The sequence below is a fragment of the Rattus norvegicus genome, chromosome 2, assembly GCF_036323735.1.
Source record: "Rattus norvegicus strain BN/NHsdMcwi chromosome 2, GRCr8, whole genome shotgun sequence".
Classification (NCBI taxonomy): Eukaryota; Metazoa; Chordata; class Mammalia; order Rodentia; family Muridae; genus Rattus; species Rattus norvegicus.
This window is the reverse complement of record NC_086020.1, coordinates 240860879-240881292: the sequence shown is the minus strand read 5'-3', so window position 1 is coordinate 240881292 and position 20414 is coordinate 240860879. Positions and strand designations below refer to the sequence as shown.

The window sequence follows — 20414 nt, the reverse complement described above, 5'->3', positions numbered from 1 at the left end:
CAATGTCCCGAACCAGCATCATGGCAAGACACAGAGTTGAGCACAGAGCATTCTGGCTTTGTTTTCCTTCTACTTATTTCCTAGTGCTGCAGGAAGTATGCAGAGGCTGGTGCACAGCTGCATTGTCAGACGGATAGCCTCTGAGGTATGAGGAGCGATGTTTGAGTCCCAGCACGTGTGCATGAGCGCGCACACACGCGCGTACACACACACACACACACATCATACCACATCACATACACACTCACAGATGTATTCACACAGATTACATATACATACACCACACCATACACATATATACACCAAAACACATACAAACACATGCCCTTGCACACCACATACACACATACAGCACATACATATATACTACACACATGACATAAACACAAACACACATATACATACATCACACACACACACAACATACCACATCCCGAGACACATATCATGTACACACACAACATGTACACACACATTACATATACACACACCTCACCACATACATACAGACACATGCACTTGCACACCACATACACACAAACATCACATACACATATACCACACACATGACATAAACATAAACACACACACATATATATATATACACACAGAAGCACAAATATACCACACATATATATAAACACAAACAAATACCACATTCATATATAGCACATACATTTACACACAGAAAGGGGGGTTTTCACTATAATTCACTCCTTTTAGTTTCTATCTTGTCCCCTCTTCAACCTTGGAACTGCATAGACCTTGACACACTAATTACCTTTGAAAGCGTGCCCAGTTGTGTCATTCCTACACAGTCTCAGCCTGGAGTGTATTATCATCTGCAGGCTATTGGAGAAGCCTTCTTACTACAGTTATTACACACTTATTCCATTCAGTAAGTGAGAAGAGTTTTCACTTAATTTCCATGAAAGAAAAATCATTAAATTATTTTTTTTTACAAACTACAGTATTATTTTTTTGAAATAGCGGTCTACTTATTACAAGTATTTCTGAATCTTTCAAAAGAGCATATATGTTTTCACTTCAGCAGCAAATATACTAGAACTGGAACAATGCAGAGAAGATTATCATGGTCCCTGTCAAAGGTAGCTTGCATATTCATAAAATGTCCCATAGCTAAAAAAGAACAAACAGACAAAAAAACCAAAAAACACGTATTTGTTGTCTATCAGATTTTTATAGAAATTTTAGTATTTTAACAGACAGAGATGTCTTTCGTTATACAAACAAATGCATATTTTCAATGTTTTTAATTATCCCACATATCCATTAATAGTATGATAGAACTCTGCAAACAGATACATAGGAAGAGCATTGGTAGGGAGGGCTGGCTAATACCTTTAATTCCAGCCCTGGGAAGGCAGAGTCAGCAGATCTGAGTTTGATGCCAGCCTGATCTGCAGTTAGAACAGCCAGGGATTTACACAGAGAAACCCTGCATGGAAAACAAAACAACAACAAGAAAAATAATAGTAAATTTTAGAGGGAAGAAATTAATTTTTCTGAAAAAAAAGGGGGGGGGCATGAGTCTGGGAGATGACCTAATTAGCTTGGTCATATGTCAGCTTTGACACCATTTTAAGTGTACTGTCCAAGTGTATGTCAAGTCGTCTCACACATGGGTGAAATACAACCTTCTTTTAAGTTTTATTTATTTAATGTATGTGAGTACACTGTAGCTGTCTTCAGACACAGCAGAAGAGGACACCAGATCCCATTACAGATGATTGTGAGCCACCATGTGGTTGCTGGGAATCGAACTCAAGACCTCTGGAAGAGCAGTCAGTGCTCTTAACCTCTGAGGCATCTCTCCAGCCTGAAATACAAGCTAAGGATGTCTGTAGAGGACTTCGTACAATGCTTGATGTGCAGTTAGCTCTTAGAATTAGTGGTATCCATTTGTCTCAGACATATACAATGTATTCCGAATGGACACTATGTCCTTTATACCAGGCTCTCTTCTGACTCTCCCTAGTTAGTTTACTAGAAAGGGAGTCTTTTTCCAGCTTGTCCTTCCTGTGTTTGGTGCACTGACAAACCTTTAGAGAGCAACAGGTAAAACCAAAATGCCCTTCCATGAACAGGAAGCACATACTGCGGGTGCTTTCTTCCTCTCAGACATCACTAGACAAATACAAATGTCACAGTTTTAGAGTAAATAGAAATTTTAGGTATATACATATATATATATATATATATATATCATGACATAATTTTGATAACATCAGAGAGACAACAATTTTAACAAAAATTAAACTTAACCGTAAAGTACATAGTAACCCTCACACACCCTGCTTTGAAAATTTGACATTTATACTTGAGCCAAAGTAATGCAAGTCTACACCACTTAGAGATGTTGGAAGGGTGCAGGCGGTGCACACAGAACATTTTTGCAGGACACAGGGGATGGCCTGTACCTATTATTCAAGTTGCCGTGTCATGGAATTGCATACCCAGACAGACCGGAATGTTCTCTAGACAGAACTGAGGCTCCAGCACCACGGTCCTTTGTGTGACTGACAGGAAGGAACATGAGTCAGAACCCACCTACTCCCCACCTTCTGAGTAATGAGGCCCGATCCCACAGCGATAAGCACACCGCTCACAGTCCCCAACTTAGGTCTCCTCTTCATGCAGTGTCCCACACATATATGTACAGGAGCCATAGTGAAGAGGGAGGCTTAAGTGTTTTGTGTTAAAATGCCAGCTACAATGTAAAATGAAACCACTTAATTAATTCTCAAACCACTTAGGGTAATTTCATTATAGACCATGTCATTCAACAAGTCATGTCATTACCAAGGCCAAGGTTAAATTGCTCTTTCTTTTTTTTTTTCCTAAGGAAATATAAAACCGATCTTTCTAGAGCTTCACACAATGAGAAAGAAGACCAGTGTAGGTTTGCTCTCCTCCCAAAGAGAAAGGGGTATATTGTCTAATGTGTCACCATCCTCTTAGTCTGGCACTCTCATCTACAAGAATGCAAAAGTTTTCAAAGGGACAATGTCAGCATTGTATTGTGCACCTCATTTCATAAGGGCAATTCAATTTCCTTCATTTCTGGAGGGAGATTAACTTTGTCACCGAACATTCCAATCCACTGTTCCTTGAAAGGAGTCATCTGCACACCAGCGCTGATGGAGGTCCCCAGCTCCGGTGTCAGAGGCTCCCCAGGAAGGGTGACACATCCCAGCAACTGCCATCTGTTGGGTCTCTCGACAGCTGGGTCTCTCGACCATCACGAGAGCACGTAGTCACAAGACACTTAAGGAAGTGGCCAGGCGTGAGACACAGAGACTTGGGGCTCACGTCCATCTGTGAAACAACATTGCTTTTAATTGCACCATAATGATTTTCCAATAGACACAATGACGTGAAGTGTCTTCTTAGAGCTGGTGTAAAGTAAAACAAACCACAGTGTGGCTCAAAAGCCAATTGAGACTTCTGAGTGCCTGGAGGTTTCTGTCCTGTGCGCATACTTGAGAGGCTCTGCCAGTGATCCACTTTTACCACAAATAACTACATCTATCACTGTGCCCGGTAGTTCTAAACGTAAATGTACACTTTTATTCCATATATCAAAAGCATTGAGCCTCGCCTCTGATTTTAATCTTCTTGATTAGAGCTACTAAAATAAGACAGATTTGCCTTTGAGTGGGCAATGGCTGAAAAATCTATGTCTCCTGATTTTTCTTAAGTTGTTTAATATTTTATTCTTCATTCACCACCATAAAAGTCAGCCCAGTGGTTACCAATTGTTCGGTGTCACGGCGTTAGCAGTGGTTCCAAGACACTAGAATTAACTATTTGAACGTGGGAATCCTTGTTTGTTTATGTGCTGTAATGGTGGAGATGAAAACTTCATTCTCACACCCTAGGCAAACTCACTGCCACCGAGTATATCCAGCCACAAATGCTGGGTTTATTTATTTACTCATTCATTCATTCATTCTTCATTCATTCTCTCAGTGTGTGTGTGTGTGTGTGTGTGTGTGTGTGTGTGTGTGTGTGTGTGTTTAAATCATGCCTGTGTGAAGGTCAGAAGACCAATATTGGTAGTCTTTTCTCTCCTTCTACCATGGATTCCCAGAATCAAACTTAGATCATGGTGCTTGTAGGCCAAGTGCTTTCTCTCTATACCCTACCTTGCTAGTTCTTGTTTGGTGTCTTAAAGGGAACAATTAATATCAACACTAGTAACTAATATTGCTGGAGGTTCCGTTATGGACCAGCCTTCAAGTGAGTACACAGTCAACCTAAGGTAATTCCAGTTCAAACGTCTAATTCTCTGTTTCTGGGAATCCAGTTGTCAGGACAGGATGGATTAATCCACAGAGGCTCTAGGAATCCCCCATCTATGTTCTATTCTGTGGTGTAAATGAATGGGAGAAAGAAAGCAGTGGGGAGGAAGGTGAGAGGGAGGGAGGGAAGAGAGAAAGATTATATATATATATATATATATATATATATATATATATAGAGAGAGAGAGAGAGAGAGAGAGAGACTCATCACATATACAGACAAGATTTGGTCCCCTCCCCCATTCATGTCAACCTTTGCTAAGCATCATCAATGGGAAGGAAAGGAGATGTTGGTCCTGGTTTACAAGAGAGAAATCTGTGCTAAACTCGAGGTGTACACACTAGGGCAATTTCCTTCCCCTTAGCGCAAGATTCACATCTGACCTCCCATAATGGGAAACAAAGTAACAAGAACACAAGAAACCTGAGGAAGCTTTGCTACTCTTCATCCACGTTTGAGAAGCAAGAGACCAGGAAAACTGCATCTTCAATGCTACAGGCAAATTACTGGAATCTTACAAATATTAGTTCAAGAAAAATCATGGCCCTTTAGATGGCTTTTCTCAGCTAGACCCTGCATTTCTGCAGTCTTCTGAGCAGGTGCTAGAGCGTGGACACCTTTGCTGGACCCAGAACCTATAAAAGACATGGTTATAGAGTTCTCTCTTCTAGCCCAGGTTCATTACTCACCACCCTCCAGTAAACATAAGCAGGGGAAATGCTAGCAACATTGTTTACCCGACATGCTCCACTGGGTGTAGCCCTCACAAAGGAAGACAGACAAACAAGCAGCCCCTGCGTTTTTATAGACAATCTTCCAAAACCTGGTGGGTCATCATGTGGAAATGCAGCTGAGTAACAACAGAAGATTGGACCAGACCTTGATAGCCTGGCTGCTTAGAAAGCAAAGCCTACATCTCCAGGTTTTATTGCCGTCAGGTATAAGAAAGAATACTTGAGACATGGCAGTCTTAGGACTTCCAATTAGAGGCCGTAGGTCAGAGGATTCTGCCATGTTTCAGGGGAGAACAGTGAGGGAAACTTTTTGGTTCTATTCAGCTCTCAGATTTCTTCAGCTTACAGTAAATAGAGCAGCAGCAGGGGAGAGCGGAGCTCAGTGGCAGAGGGATTACCCAAGCCTCAAGGCACACTGGTGTGCCAACATGCCATATTTAGGGATATCAGGCCCTGAACTCTGATACCCAGGAGTGCCACGTTTCCAAAAATATCTCTGAGTGAGCCCATATGCCCCACAAATGAAAACTATGCCCAGTCCCAGTTTCCCGGCAAGGGCTTCGTTTTGCAGCTCAGCTTTCCTCCTGTGCGGACAGTCCTGGATTACATTCCCATGATCACACAACAGCCTACATACACACATGTAGTCCTAGTGCTCAGGAGGCCAAAGCATGAAGATGAGGAGTCCGAAGTCACTTCTGGGTACACAGTATATTCCAGGTATGAGACTCTGTCTCAAAAGAACAAAAAGGAGCCGGAGAAGTGGGTGAGCTGGCAAAGGCACTCGCTAAAAGCACTCGCTGCCAAGCCTGACAGCCTGAGTTCAAACCCAGAATGTCATAGGGCAGAAAGAGAAAACTGATCTTACACAAGTTATATTTCCACAAGGACACTGTGGCTCATACCCAACACACACACACACACACACACACACACACACACACACACACACACACAGAGAGAGAGAGAGACAGAGACAGAGACACACAGAGACACACAGAAACAGAGACAGACATACAGACAGAGAGAGAGAGACAGAGACAGAGAGACAGAGAAAAGTTTTCAAGGAAATTATAAAAATAAAATAAAAAGGATCTGAGTCACCCCCATAAGAGCTCCAAAATTAGAAATATGTCTAATATATCTGTGAATTCTTCATAAAGCTTACTCAAAGCAGTCCTTTCTGGAGTGACCCGATGCAGTTGGCAGTCAGGCTGCTTGGTCTACAAGCCTTCTTCTGTGTTGTGTCTTTTCTCAGTGAATCATCGTGGGAAACAGTAGCTCACTGCGCGTCTCCTGGCACCTACTGTCACCTTCTCTTTCCAGGAGAAACTTGTGTGTCCGTAAACATTTTCTGCTTTGGGATAAACTGCAAAGAGAACTACAGAGGTGTCAATAAGTCACAAGGTTAGGAGAACAGGATTGGGGCTCACAGGGGGGATATCCCGGTGAGTAGGCCTTTCACACACTGAGTACTTTAAAGAGAAAGATGTTCAAAGACGCTCAGAGTCCCTCTGTGGCCTTTTGCCTCCCTCCTGTCTGAGGGCTACCATTCTGTGCTTCTTCCCCGAAGCAATTCACAGAAATCAGAATGCCTCTTCCCCTCAAGGCAGGTCAGAGCACTAGAAATACGCTCTGACCTTCCCCCGCCACCCTATGTGCGGCCAAAGAGGAATTCCGTGACCTAATTCTCTGATTGTACAGTAAGGTTCTGCCCCATACCTGGGAGGAAGGAATGTGTCACAGAAACATGAAGAGGCCTCTCAGCCGCCCAGCCTTGCTGGCCTCCCCTCTCTGTCCAAGCATCTGATCATTTTCTTTCGTCCATTCTCACTTCTCTATACTCTGCTGCTTCCCACGGACTTGTGCATGGTTCTGTTAGTGGCTGTCCCTGCCCCTCGGAAGTGTGACACACAGCTCTACCCCTCTGACAATCTTCTCAAGCCCAATTGTAAAACTTGGTTTCCCTGGTCCGCCGAGTCTTGTGAGTGAAGCCCTGTGCCACAGAACTCCTGATTAAAGGAATCTGTATTTGTTCTTCTGTCATGGTGTCTTCCGTCATAGCAGTGTGAGCCATCGGTCCTGTTCTGTCCGATCTGGTCACTTTGGGAGAGACGCGTTCCTTCTAAACAACCAGCCCACCCTGGTGTTAGAAATGGCTCCACTCCCTAAATCATTAATCAGCCTGATTTCTACGAACTCTCAGTTGGTTGCATGTTCTATGAAAAGCACAGGCTGCTGCTTGGAAGAACTTGTGGTGAGGAGACTCAAGTATTCACTTCCCTCTACTGTACCTTGAACTGCGCTACTGAGGCCCCCTCGCTTTCTTTATAAAACAGTGGTTTTATAATTCAAAATACACACATACACGCGCACACACACACACACACACACACATATAGTGCATACACACACACACACACACACACACACACACACACACACACACACACACACAGTGGTTTCCAGAGCTGCTCTTTCAAAAGACTAGATTCATTCCCAGTGCTAGCAGGCAAACACACTCACAACAGTCTGTAACTCCGTTCCCAAAGAACTGGAGACTTCATTCTGCCCTACCCAGGCATTAGACCCACACGGTACGCAGGCAGAGATGCAGACAAAACACTCATATACATAAAGTAAATATATTAAGAAAAAGCTGACAAGCAGTGCGGGCTCTGCAGAATCATTTTCTTGGCAACAATAAAATGAAATAGAAAGGATTATGCAGTTACACACATGTGTGAATGTAGCAGCAGAGAGAAGCTGACAAGAAGACGAAAAGCACATGGCCTCCCGCCTTCAGACTGAAACACAGAGGCGTAGCCTGAGCCAGTGACCACAGACCTCCAGGCAGTAACAAGCCCTTGTAGAAAAATAAAGCAAGAGGCTGAGAATTGGTCTCAGTTTGAACAAGTGCTTGCTTAGCACGTAAGAAGTCCCGAGTTCAACCCCCAGTGCTTATGATCTGGGTGTGGAGGGCGGGCACACACCTGCAATTTTAGTCCTTTGGATATAGAGGCTGGTGTGCTGGCAGTCTGATGGCCTCTTCTGCTGTAGAGCCAGGCTAGCCTGGGCTACAGAAGACCCAGCCAGCAAGGGGCAAATGGAAGGGAGAAAAGAAGAAAAAGAAGAAAAGAAAAGAATGGGAAAGACATGGAAATGGGGGGAGGAAGGGCTAGGAGCTAGAGGATGGGTTTTAGCACTGTGGTTAGAGCAGCGAGGAGAGCTCCTTCAGGGTCCCAGGACACACATTTCCAGTCAAATGCTGTAAGGTGGGAAGGGGCTTGGTGAGTTTCAGGAAACTGCTGCTGCTGAAGCCCCTCCCCCACCGGGGGCTAGTGGCATAGGAGTCACAACTCATTCCCGACAAAGCTCTCTTGCACTCTGAGTTGATGGCTTTCCTTCCTCAGCCCCACCCACTCCAGTTACCATGCCCTTACTTTAAGAAATGACTGAAGATTCCAATTCCCTTCTTCGGTCTTGTTGGTGTAGTTCAGTTCTGGCTTGGCAATATAGGATGGTGGCAACCTTATATGGTTCTTTTATATCTTCCAAACTGATTCATGGAATGCTAAACTCCATTAAGTGCTGACTTAAGACGCGGACCAAGTGGCATCGTCACAGCTCCCGTTTCTTTTATCTTAACAATTTTGGTTACTTGATATTTTCCTAGTTTGTTCTCAAAATGCTAACACTACACTCTAAGTCCTCCCACTGTAAGTTTGGCTTATGTTTTTTTTTCCAATATGAAAAAGTGGCAGTACTAGTCATCCCTGATTCTTTAATGAAAAGGTATACCAGCAGTTTAGTTACAGGAAAGCAGCCTCTTCTAAGGCCCTTAATAAAAAAAAAACATATAAATTAACTTTGGGAAGCAGAGAATGTAAGGAGCTGGCCATTGCCTGTTTTCCCCCAACTGATGTACAGAGCACAGATGATTCTGTGTCTGTATCTTACAGGTGAAGAAGGGGACTGAGAGGTCTGCCATCTCTTTCAGGGAGAAAAAAAGAAAGGAAGGAAGGAAGGAGGTAGGGAAGAGAGAGAGAGAGAGAGAGAGAGAGAGAGAGAGAGAGAGAGAGAGGGAGGGAGGGAGAGAGAGAGATTGATTTTTTGGGAGGATTGACTCCTGGTGGCTGGGATAAGAAAGAAATGCCACTAAGCCTAACCACAACTTGAGAGGATGAAAAGTGAGTCCCTAGTCACCGCTCACCACAGATCCCTCTGATAAATGCCGGGAAAGCAAGGAAGAAATGTCTTCTGATGGGGCCACAAACATGGGCCCTGGAGACTCTCTCACTCCCAGGCCAGCCACTCTGCCGAAGCGAGGTGCACAGGAAAGGGTGGGAGATGGTTAGTAGGGGAATTAGCAGCCCCTGATCACTCAAAGCAGGCCTGGGATAGAACTGATTTAAAATGAAAGCCCCTGTAAATGTAAAAGCAGAGAGAGTAGCGGGGAGGAAATGGGATTTCATTGGGTTATTTTTAATCTGGGGATTCTAGTAGAGACCAGGAAGAACAAGGAGTGATTATTTATTATCTATCTCCTTATTTACTTTTCCAAACCCAGAGTACTTGGTCTGCTTTTCCTGGGAGGATAAGCAAACGGGGACTGCTGTATTACTTCTTTGGGCTTCGATGCTAATAAGGCACGCTTCCCACAGAATCTGACAGAGAGGATAAATACCTTGCCCCGCTGACGGTTAATTGGTAGTGGCATGTGTCTTTCTTGCACTCTTACGGGAGGGAATGTTCTGATCATCAGGACACAATTGGGCGTTCCCTTCCCCCATCCCTTGGAACAGAACAAAATGCTGAGAGAGGGCAAGAGGTCTTCAGGCGCTGTATTGCCCCTCAGCCAGTGCATTCAGTCCTTAGAAGTTATCCCTAATTTCTCTCCACCTCAAGAACACAATTGTCTCACAGCAAATCATTTAGCCTTGACCACCCTTTTCAAAGGGCTCTTGCAGATGGATTTGCCATAGATTGCACCACGCCATGGAGATGCTAATCTATTGCCTGCATTTGAAGCCCTTCTGGGAACCAGAGATGGGGACCTGCTGCTGAGGGGACATGACCGTTGGGATTATGGGGACCATGGCTTTTCTGACTGCAAAGAAAACAATAGGGCAATTGTAGGCTTACAGGTCTGGGAGACCATCGGGGCTGCCACTGAGGAGCAGCGTGTAAAAGCCCACAGCAACCAGTCTTGAGGCTTGCTCCTGGAAGATGGATGCTGTCAAGGCTTCAGAGGAACCACCCCAGTGAGGATGCCAGAGATGAAACAGGCTACTCTTGTCTAAGGGCTGCTTTCTGTAATTATGTTGACTTTTTAACTGAACGTTTTAGAAACTCGGGGCGCCCAAGTACTCCATGGGGAATAAATAATCGGGATTTTCCTTTTGTCATGAGAGAAATGTTAGCATGTGTTCCTAACAAAATTAACCCGCTTGTGTCTGTTGATCCGGTTGACTTACACCAGGCCCGATGTCTCTTCCCGTCTCATCAGCCCCCCTTCCACCTACTTGGCCAGGACTATTTTCAATTGGAGGTCAAGTTGTCTTTGGAACATCATACTTCCTGCTTGGAAACAGCCCCGGATTGTACACTAGTCTGACAAGGAAGTTTCGAGACTATCAGGAGTTTCCTGGGGAGGGTAGACACGCCTCATCCACCGCCCCTTTTCCTCTCTGTCGAGAGCTGTCCCTCTGCTTGTGCACAAAAGGTCTCCGGAATGGAAATTGCTAAACTAAACGGTAAATACCCTTTGGAACTCCGCCCAGGAGCTCTCAGGCAGCAGCTTGATCTCCTTCCTTGTTAAGGAAGGTCCATCTGGCTGAGGGAAGCTCTGGGTGAGGGTATCTAGGGCCAGGCATCCACTTACTCCTTTCCCACCCAAACGTGCCTGGGAGTCAAAGGATGTGACCTATTTGTATGCCAAGAAATTTGATTTTTTTGTGTGACAGTTATTTGCCCTCAATTTAAGAAAATTACTTTGTTCTCCTTCCCTTTTTATTTAATCAAATGGCAGTCAATTTCCTACTTCACTTGAATAATTCTCATAATTTTACAACACAATGAAAGGATTATAGATTAGTGCGGGTCAATCTCCTTCATAGTCTTCTTATTTCTCTAAGATTCCAATCCACTGAAAGGCCACGGACAGCATAATGCCTTGGGGACAAGGACGGTGCAAGGTCCTATAGTGGAAAAGCACCCTTGGTGGGGACCGATGGCTCCCAGTGGTAGAGGGCCTCACTTTTAACCATTGAAAGTCCATGGAGAAAATGGTAAGAGCGAACTAGCCGTCGCCTGCTGCGTGGTGTATCCCAGGATGCCCTGGGTACTGGCCTCACTGTGAGGGCATCAGGGGTAGACTTTAAGGTGGCACACGAGTGTGACACAGTGAGAGTCAGACTCTCCCAAGGGGCACATTTGTCAGTTAACCCTTCTTTCCCTCAGTCTCGCTCATCTGTAAGAGAACACGGCATTTGTTCCAACTGTTCTCCAGTGCACAACTAAACACCCAGAGGCACGGTGAGGAAGAGCGCTCCTGCCTCTCCCTTGGCTAAGGGTGGACTGGACTCCGATGGATAGGTCACTCGGAGCTCATTACTTCAGTCCTGAAGGATTGAGGTGCTGACCCTCAGTGATGGTTCCTTCCTAGGCTGGAGCTTGGTAAAGGCTCAGTTTAAATCTGGCTTTGCAGGATCTGAAGTTCTCAGAAAGAAAAGCCACACCCGAGTTATGGGTTCTACGAGACTGAAGAGATTAAAACCACTGAAGAGATTTGTAGTTGAAAAGATTTAGACTGTTGCAATCCAAACTATAAACTTAATAGTCTTTCACTGTCCACCTCTGTGTCTCTCTCGTCCCCAGGACTGGCACACAAAGCCTTTGGTATTCATTCACTTAAGGACTACCAGTGTCTATCAATCCAGAAGCTAAGAGCACCGCCACAAACGCAAATCCCCAGAACTCGGGCGTTCCTGTTTTGCTCTAACTCGTCTACCTAACGTTCATATCAGTGCATTTCCAAAGTGGCTTATGATATCGTTTTGTTCTTTAACTATAAAACTTCATGAAACTGTTTCCATATTGAGTCATGTCACTTATGGCTGCCCAAATCTACCTTCACGTCAAGAATAAAGCCTTACACACTTCTGCAGTGAGCCCTGTTCTTTCACCCACTGTTACTGGAATGTTCTCTCAGCATTGGGTTTCTCTTCTGACTTCTGACCTAGCACTTATGACTTCAAGACCAGGCAGAAAGAGTCAGACAACTTAAAGAGGGCTAGATGTCTTACTCCCTCTGTCCAGCCCTTACCCATCGACCTAGCCCTCAGGTTGAAGGCAAACGATCAACTCCACTTCTCACCCAGGGGAGAAGACTGCTGGTCACTGAAGTCACCCACAGTGGAGAGCAGGCTGAGAACTAAACCAGTTCCTCTTTATGAATTTAGACTTGTGTTTCACGTAGGCAATAAATGCACAATAGAAACTAACTTGTATCTTCTAGAATGCTCTTTATTTTTCTTCACTGAGTTTCTCACTGTTTACCAGAGTCATTGTGTGTGAGTGTGCGTCCATATGAACATGTTTATTAGTTTTCCTATCCAAAGAAAACCTCCCTAAGTATAGAATACACACATGCACTCACTCACACACTCACACATATATATACACTCACACACACTCACATACAATCACACACACAATCACACACACACACTCTCACACACTCATCCACACATACACACACACTCACACACATACACATTCACACATTCACACATACACACATATTCACACATACTCACACATATACACACGCACTCACCTACACTCACACACTCTCACACACTCATCCACACATACACACACACTCACACACATTCACACACACATACACTCACACACTCACACACATTCACACACACTCACACTCTCATACACACACACACACACACACACACACACACACACACACACACACACCACCCAGAGATTTAAAGACTATCTGAGACTGTAATGACAGCGCTGTGAATAGCTGGTGACCTAACAGTCAAATGTGTCTCCAGAGAATATAGGAATGGAGGAAATAAAGATTTGAGGAGTAAGGTAGGGCTATGAGAATATTAAAAATGAGGCTAAGCCAGGTGTGGTATCACACACCCGTATTCTCGGCACTTGAGATCTGAGGCCTAGGTTATATAATATAACAGGATCCGGTCTTAACAACTCAAGGTCTGGAGATATCCTTCAGAGCCAGGACACCTGTCCAAGTAAACAAGAACACAAGGATGAACCTTGGTCCGCCTAGGGAAATTGCTCTGTATCTCTGTTTGTTGCTGATCAAACCCAAGGCCTTGTCCATGCTAATTAACTCTTCTACTACTGAGCTGTGTGCACGTAGCTTTCACAGAAACAGTTCAATATAAGGAAGCACATACACAAGAACATCCTAGGAAACACAACGCACGTGAAACAGGCCTATGTTAGTTAAAAACTAGCACAGTTAAAGACCTGAGAATCAGCGGGCCAGGGCTCAGCTCTCCTTGTTGCCTGCTGTGTGAGCTCTCGTTTTGTTTCTGATAACTTCTCAGATAACCCAAAATGTAACCTTGAATTCGTGTGAAAACAGAGAACAGACAACAGCAACAACCAAAAAGAACACTTCTTTGTCGTTTAGAATATGTTTACTGGCCAAGACAAACAATCCCTCAAAATAATAAGAGATGCTCAAATTCGAACAGAACCAGTTTACAGTTGTAGTTCTGTGTTTCTAAACATTCATGCTGGGCTTGTTGCATAGAAGCTTTGCCTGTCCCCTACTTTAGAAAGCTGTTTGGTTTATGTTGTTGTTGTTGGTGGTGGTGGTGGGTTTTATATTGAAACTCAGTAGGGGAGTACTGGCTTGGTCCACAATACTCAGAACCAGCAAAAAACGAAAATGGGGATATTTCTCATGTAGCTGTGGAATCTGGGGAGGATGAAAGGTAGGAAAAAGGGATGATCATAACTTGCAAAAAAAAATGCACCAATCTTCTAAAATATCACCAATGAACTTTTTTGACCTGAATTTTATTTTGCTTATGCTTCTTCTTGGAGAACTCTTTCTCCCTCTCCCCCTCCACCTCCCTCCTTCTCTTCTTCTCTCCCTCTCTTTCTCCCTCTCTCTCCCTCTCTCTTCTGTTGTGTTTTTCACAACTTCTTTTGACATTTCAAGACACATTAAAAAAAAAATCCAAAAACAGTATTGTTCAGTTTTCACTAACTCCACATTCAATGTGTGAGTGTATTGACCCACAAGCTGACCTTTCTTCTTTATCTGTCCTTGACACAAGGATTGAAACCAAATACTGAGTAAGATCTAAGGACCATGTTAAAAATAAATGTTTATACTTATCAGAGGAATTGTGACATCAAGGGAAGTACATGTCATGTTGAGAGAGGGACTTCCTGTAATTCAAGGGAAATTCCCCAGCCTCAAGAGGGCCCACAGAATGTAAATCACTTAGTAACGACTGCTAAACAAGAGTTCAGTAAATTCAAACCAGTCAGAATTTGGGGGGAATTTTTCTCTTTTCAGTGCTGCACCTTGAACCCAAAGCTCCAGCAGATCTAAGTAAGTGGTCTGCCACTGAGCTGTGCTCCCACATCACAGTGGGAAATTTCAAATACAAAACAAAAAAGAAAAAGAAAAAATAAAATCTACTTCTTGTTATTATTGTTGTTTGAGTTTTTGATATTTGTTCCCTCATGATTTTAAAATTTGTTTATCCTTCTCTCATCCTGGCCACAGTTTTCTCTTCCTCTACTACTTCCAGATTCCCCCCCAGCTCCCCTCCCCCCAGATTCATTGTTCCTTCTTGTCCATTCAGAAATGAGCAGGTATCCCAGGATATCCTGAACACAGCATAACAAGATGCAATAAACTAGGCACAGACCCTCACATCATGACTGGATGGGGCAGCCTAGTAGGAGGAAAAGGGTCCCGAGAGCAAGCTAAAGAGTCAGACATACCCCCACTCCCACTGTTAGGAGTCCCATAAGAACACCAAGCTAACAGCCATAAGGTATGTGCAGAGGACCTAGTGCAGACCCATCCACACTCTTTGGTGGTCACTTCAGTCTTTGTGAGCCCCTGTGAGCCCTGCTTAGTTGATTATGTGACCCCAGTTCTTGAGGTGTCCTAACCCCTCTGGTTCCTATAATCCTTCCTCCCCCTCTTCTACAGGACTCCCCAAAGCTCTGCCTAATGTCTGGCTGTGTGTCTCTCCACTTGCTCAGAACTTGTGGGGTTCTCGATATTGGTCAAGATGATTTATCCTTCAAAATAATAAGGAACTAGACAATTCGAGATAACAATTTATAGATCTACAAGTGTGATTCTGTCAGTCTGTGGTGGGTAGCATGCCTAGAAGTTTCAACTGTTTCCTGCCCTGCCTTTTTTGTTTTTCAAACATTACAGCTCATGGGGAGTACTGACTTAGAACAATACTCGGAAACACCAGAATATGAAAATGAAGTACTCCTCATATAGCTGTGGAATCTGGGGAGAATGAATGTTGGGGGAAAAACAGATGATCCACTGGAGAATTCTCCTCAGAAGACGACTATCCTATCCGGCATGGATGTCACATACCCCTGGCCAGGAGATAGTACAGTGTGCACTCAACACCCCAATAAGCAAACCAGCAGGTGCAGCCCAGGCCTCCAGGCTGAGGAGAGCATAGCTCTGAGAGTCACACTGAGCATAGTAAGATTGTATTGATCTGTTTTGGGGGTTGAGTTACAAAGGCAATTTGACATGAGATGTCAGAAAGATCGAAATCGCAGATACTTCAGTATAACCATCAAAAGACGGGCAATTGAGGCTTCTTTCCTTTTGACTTTCGAACAACTGGTCTCCCTTTTTGTCCATTACCATGATGTCCAGATCGGTAACACAGAATAGCCACACATGCTGACATCACCTATGGTCCTTTTGCCTCAAGTAAACACGTTCCATCTCGTCAAGCCCTGTCCAGTGACACATGCTAGGCTCTATTCGTAGGCTCAGAGTTAAAAACAGCGACCCAGAAAAAATGACTACAAAATTCACTTGGCGTTTGGAGACCCCCAGAGCGTTTCGTCATGGTGCACACATTGAGACCATCAATAGGCCAGGGCCTCGGCTGCTTAAGTAAACATTTCCTTTGAGAAGGGACATTCTTGTGAGTAGGGATATTCTGGTAACTCACTGCTAAAATCTGATTGGATCAAATTACACAAGGAAGAGTCTCTTTAGCAGACATCAGAATCCACGCAATAATTACTGCTCCGGCTCTAAAAACCTAACGAAGGGAATCTTCCTTTTAGATCCCCGCCCCCACCATTTTCTAAGACCATTGGCTCCTTAAAGGAGCAGACCTAGCTGACAGGAATTGTCTATGAGCAGTATCCATGAGCTTTTATCTATTCTTTTCATTCTCCAGTCATGATAACGAACGCCTGGAGCTTGGATTATAACTCATTTGATTTACTTCAAACAAAACCTTTTAGGACAATGTCAGGGTCAGTCTGATATTTATGCTCACGAACAAAAACCGTGCCACCTCACTTAAGCTTATTTATTGCAATATTTGGTAGAGGTGAAAGGAGCACCTCCCACCTCACCCCCATAATTACACAGGTAGAGACAAGAGCTCCAAAACCCCACTGTGGGGGAAGACAGTCAGCTGGTAAGGTACTCGCCCCACAGGTTTGAAGACTTGCATCCAAATCACCAAAAATCAGGAAAAAGCCAGACAGATGTCTCAGTGGTTCACAATCCGAGGGCTGGTACAATGAGATAGGAGACACGACTGAAGAACCCCAGAGGTCTGTCAAGGGTCAAAATAAAAAAACCTTGTTTAAAACCAGGTAGGCAGCAAATGGTAGCCCTCGAGGTTATTCTCTGACATCTACACTCGTTCTGAGGTGCATACAAGCATGTGCACACAAACACACATACAACATACCACACCTCCACATACATACATCACACCGCATGCACACCACACACACACACACACTACATCACACCTCCATATATACACCTCACACCTCCACACCACACACATACACACACACACACACACCACCTCTACATACATACCTCACACCTCCACACCACATACACACACACACACACACACACACACACACACACACACACAGCAGAGAAAGAGAGAGAGAGAGAGAAAGAGAGAGAATATAAAGGAAATTCTTTTTTATACTAAGTAGACAATTGCTTCAGTCTCATAAATTCACAGATCCTAAGTCATATCCCTATTTAGATGAACAGCTCTTGTGTTCTCATCCGAGGGAAAGAAAAAGGGGGTGGGGAGGGTATGTGCAAAGTCATCTGGCTAATTAGAGGAGGTGGGAGACTAAGTTGCTTCCATTAAACTCCTCTGGAACAGTTGCAAGATCCACAAAATCTGTTTTTAGCTCAGACATCCATCGTGTTGGATGTGTGATGTGTTTTCAATTTAATGATAATTACCCTTTCCATTTCTTTGATAATTGCCCTCTCTATTATCATTTATGGAGATTCAAATTATAAATCAAGACAAGACAGCCTGAAAAATATTATGATTGTCCCTTCCGAGGCCATCTCAAACTCAAGCAACATTGCCAACGCCCGAGAACTCAGCTACCTTCATTGTATGTTTGTGATCATTTTATTTTAGGGTCCATTGGTTTTCCCTAAAGAGGAGGTCACGTGACAACAGCCAAGCCAAGTGATAATGTGGGCAGAGGCTGTAAACGAGCTGTGCTCCAAGTTATAAGCCTGTAGTTGAAAAGAAAATTCTGCTCTCCTGATGGAACACAAGAAGGAGGAAGGGTGAACCACAAGTCTCCTCTAAGTCGCCAGTCCCCGTGGGCGTGTCATCATGCCACCTCCCTCACCAGCTTCAACTATTGGCCTGTTTGAGGAAAAGAATCTTGTTACTAATAGGAACCTTAATCAACATAGTGAGATGTGTGGAAGACACGAGGAAGCTTGGATCTGAATTTCCAGGACCCTTCTCCCAAGACAAAAAAACAGGGAACTAAAATGTATGCCCAAGAATGACTTGACAAAGGTGCCCTGTCACCAGTCTAAATCATCTGGTTTCCAGGATTTTGGAACGTACCTTTTCTTTTTTAAAACTTACATTGCATACATTTAGAATAGAGATTTAAACTAGAAGCATACAAAACGGATATATAAAACTGGTCATTTCTAACCATTGTGATACATTTTACTATTTTTCTATTTACGTGAAATTTTTTCATGGTCAAGATGGAATCCATGCTTGACCCTTTTTAAGGTATCATCGTCTCTGTGTTAAGAATATCACTGAGACTGATGTGGATTATGTCTTCCCATAGAAGGATACCATATTTGTAGCTGATATGGAAATACCAGCGAATAACACTAACATGGTGTGATGGTTTCGATGAGAATGTCCCAGCAAGCTCATGTATATTTATGTTCTCCAGTTCGTAGAACTGTTTGGGGAAATCACTCGGCATGGCGTTGTTTGGGGGAGCTCTATCACTGGTGTTGGGCTTTGGGTTTTCAAAAGCTAATGCCATTCCCACTTAGCTGGTTCTGTCTCATGCTTCAGCATGGAGATGTGAGCTCTTAGCACCAGCATCCTTCCTTCCTGTCTTCCTACTGACATTGACTCTAATCCTGTGGGAAGCCCTAAACTAAATGCTTTCTTTTTTTTTATAAGGTGTCTTGGTCATGGTATCTTATCACAGTAATAGAAAAGTAACTAAGACATGTGGTACTATACCTTGTTAATTTTAAATGTCAACATGCCACAACCTACAACTACCTGAGAAAGAAGTCCCAATTCTGAGACCACACAAAAAATAGTTGGGTTTTTGTCTGTAGGGGATTGTCTTGACTGTTCATTGATGTAGGAGAGCCCAGACCACTGTGGGCAGAGTCATTCCCTATGTGGTTCTGAGCATGAGCCTGCCTGTCAGCTACATTAACTCTTTTCTCTCTTAAGCTCCTTTCGATCAATATGTTTTAACATAGCAACAGAAGTGAAATTAGGATACCATCCATATCAAAAATTGCAAAACAAACAAACAAAAAAAAAAAACAAACAAAAATGTTTTTCTCCAGGCTGGATTGTTAAACTTTTTCACGCCACCTCAGGACTTTGCTAAGATTTTGGGAAAGAAAAGACATGGGCACAGATATAACCTTATCTCCCTTTTGGTTCCTGTAGCAGCTCTGTGAGCTTGGTTGGTTAGCATTCACCCTCTGAAGTATAATTATTTCCATTTCAATATCCTCCTGTTGCTCTGATAACAGAGTAAAAAAATCTTTAGGATCTTTTATCCAATAAATTTGTCCTAGATTTCTTTAAGCTTAATCCCCACATACCTCTGTCTAAATGCTCTCAAATCATGATATTTCCTGCTCATCCCTGCACGCCCCTGCTCACTATATAGGTCTTCATAAACTCTTGAGTTTCCACCATGTATGAAGTTATGTAACTGAAAGTTACTGAATACACAATGAACAAAAAATAATTTCAGCATCAAACAGGTTTCTGGCAATGCTGGCCCAGGGTGCTGGCATCACATGGTTTCACTGAAAGCTTGGTTCTGAACACAAAGCATACACAGGGTGCTGTGCATGCTTTCGTACCAACGTCAACAGCAAAGCTTCCTGAAGCTCCACAGCTTTCCTATTGGCTAGTTTTACGTCAACTTGGCACAAACTAAGTCATCCTAAAGAAGGGAGCCTCTGTAGAGAGAATACCTTCAGAAATCTGGTGGCAGGCAAGCCTGTAGGGCATTTTTAAAATTATTAATTGATGGGGAAGGCCAAGTCCATTATGAGTGGGACCATCCCTAGTCTGAGCAAACTTTAAGAAGGAAGCCAGGAAGGAGTACCCCTCTAGGGCTTGTACTCCTCTGAACAGTACCCCTGCATCATCAGCTCCTGCCTTTAGGTTCCTGCTCGGAATTCCTGCTCTTACTTCCTTCAATAATGGGCTAATACAATGTGGCAGTATAAGTCACATAAACCCTTCCCTCCATGTATTAGACAGGGTTATCTAGAGGAACATAACTTATAGAATGAATTCTAAATATATAAATATGTATGTTTAATATATTTTATATCTATATATCATAATAAATATATGGATTTGTTAAAATGAATATATACTTATAGTTATTACTTATATTTTTATATATTTAAACATATAAATATATATTTAGAGGGAGATAGATAGAAGGAAGGGATAAAGAAGTTTTATTAGAATGGTTTACAGGCTGTGGTCCAGCTAATCCAACAATGACTGCCT

The 20414-nt window shown here is 43.4% G+C and overlaps 1 protein-coding gene and 1 non-coding gene across 8 annotated transcripts in view; both read left to right on the top strand.

Annotated features, from left to right (window-relative positions):
- Positions 1 to 20414, top strand: part of Adgrl2 (adhesion G protein-coupled receptor L2) — a 631071-nt gene that overhangs the window by 105954 nt on the left and 504703 nt on the right.
- On the top strand, positions 1041 to 1144 carry LOC120101209 (U6 spliceosomal RNA). The gene has a single exon (XR_005501597.1). It is a non-coding gene; the product is annotated as a U6 spliceosomal RNA (small nuclear RNA).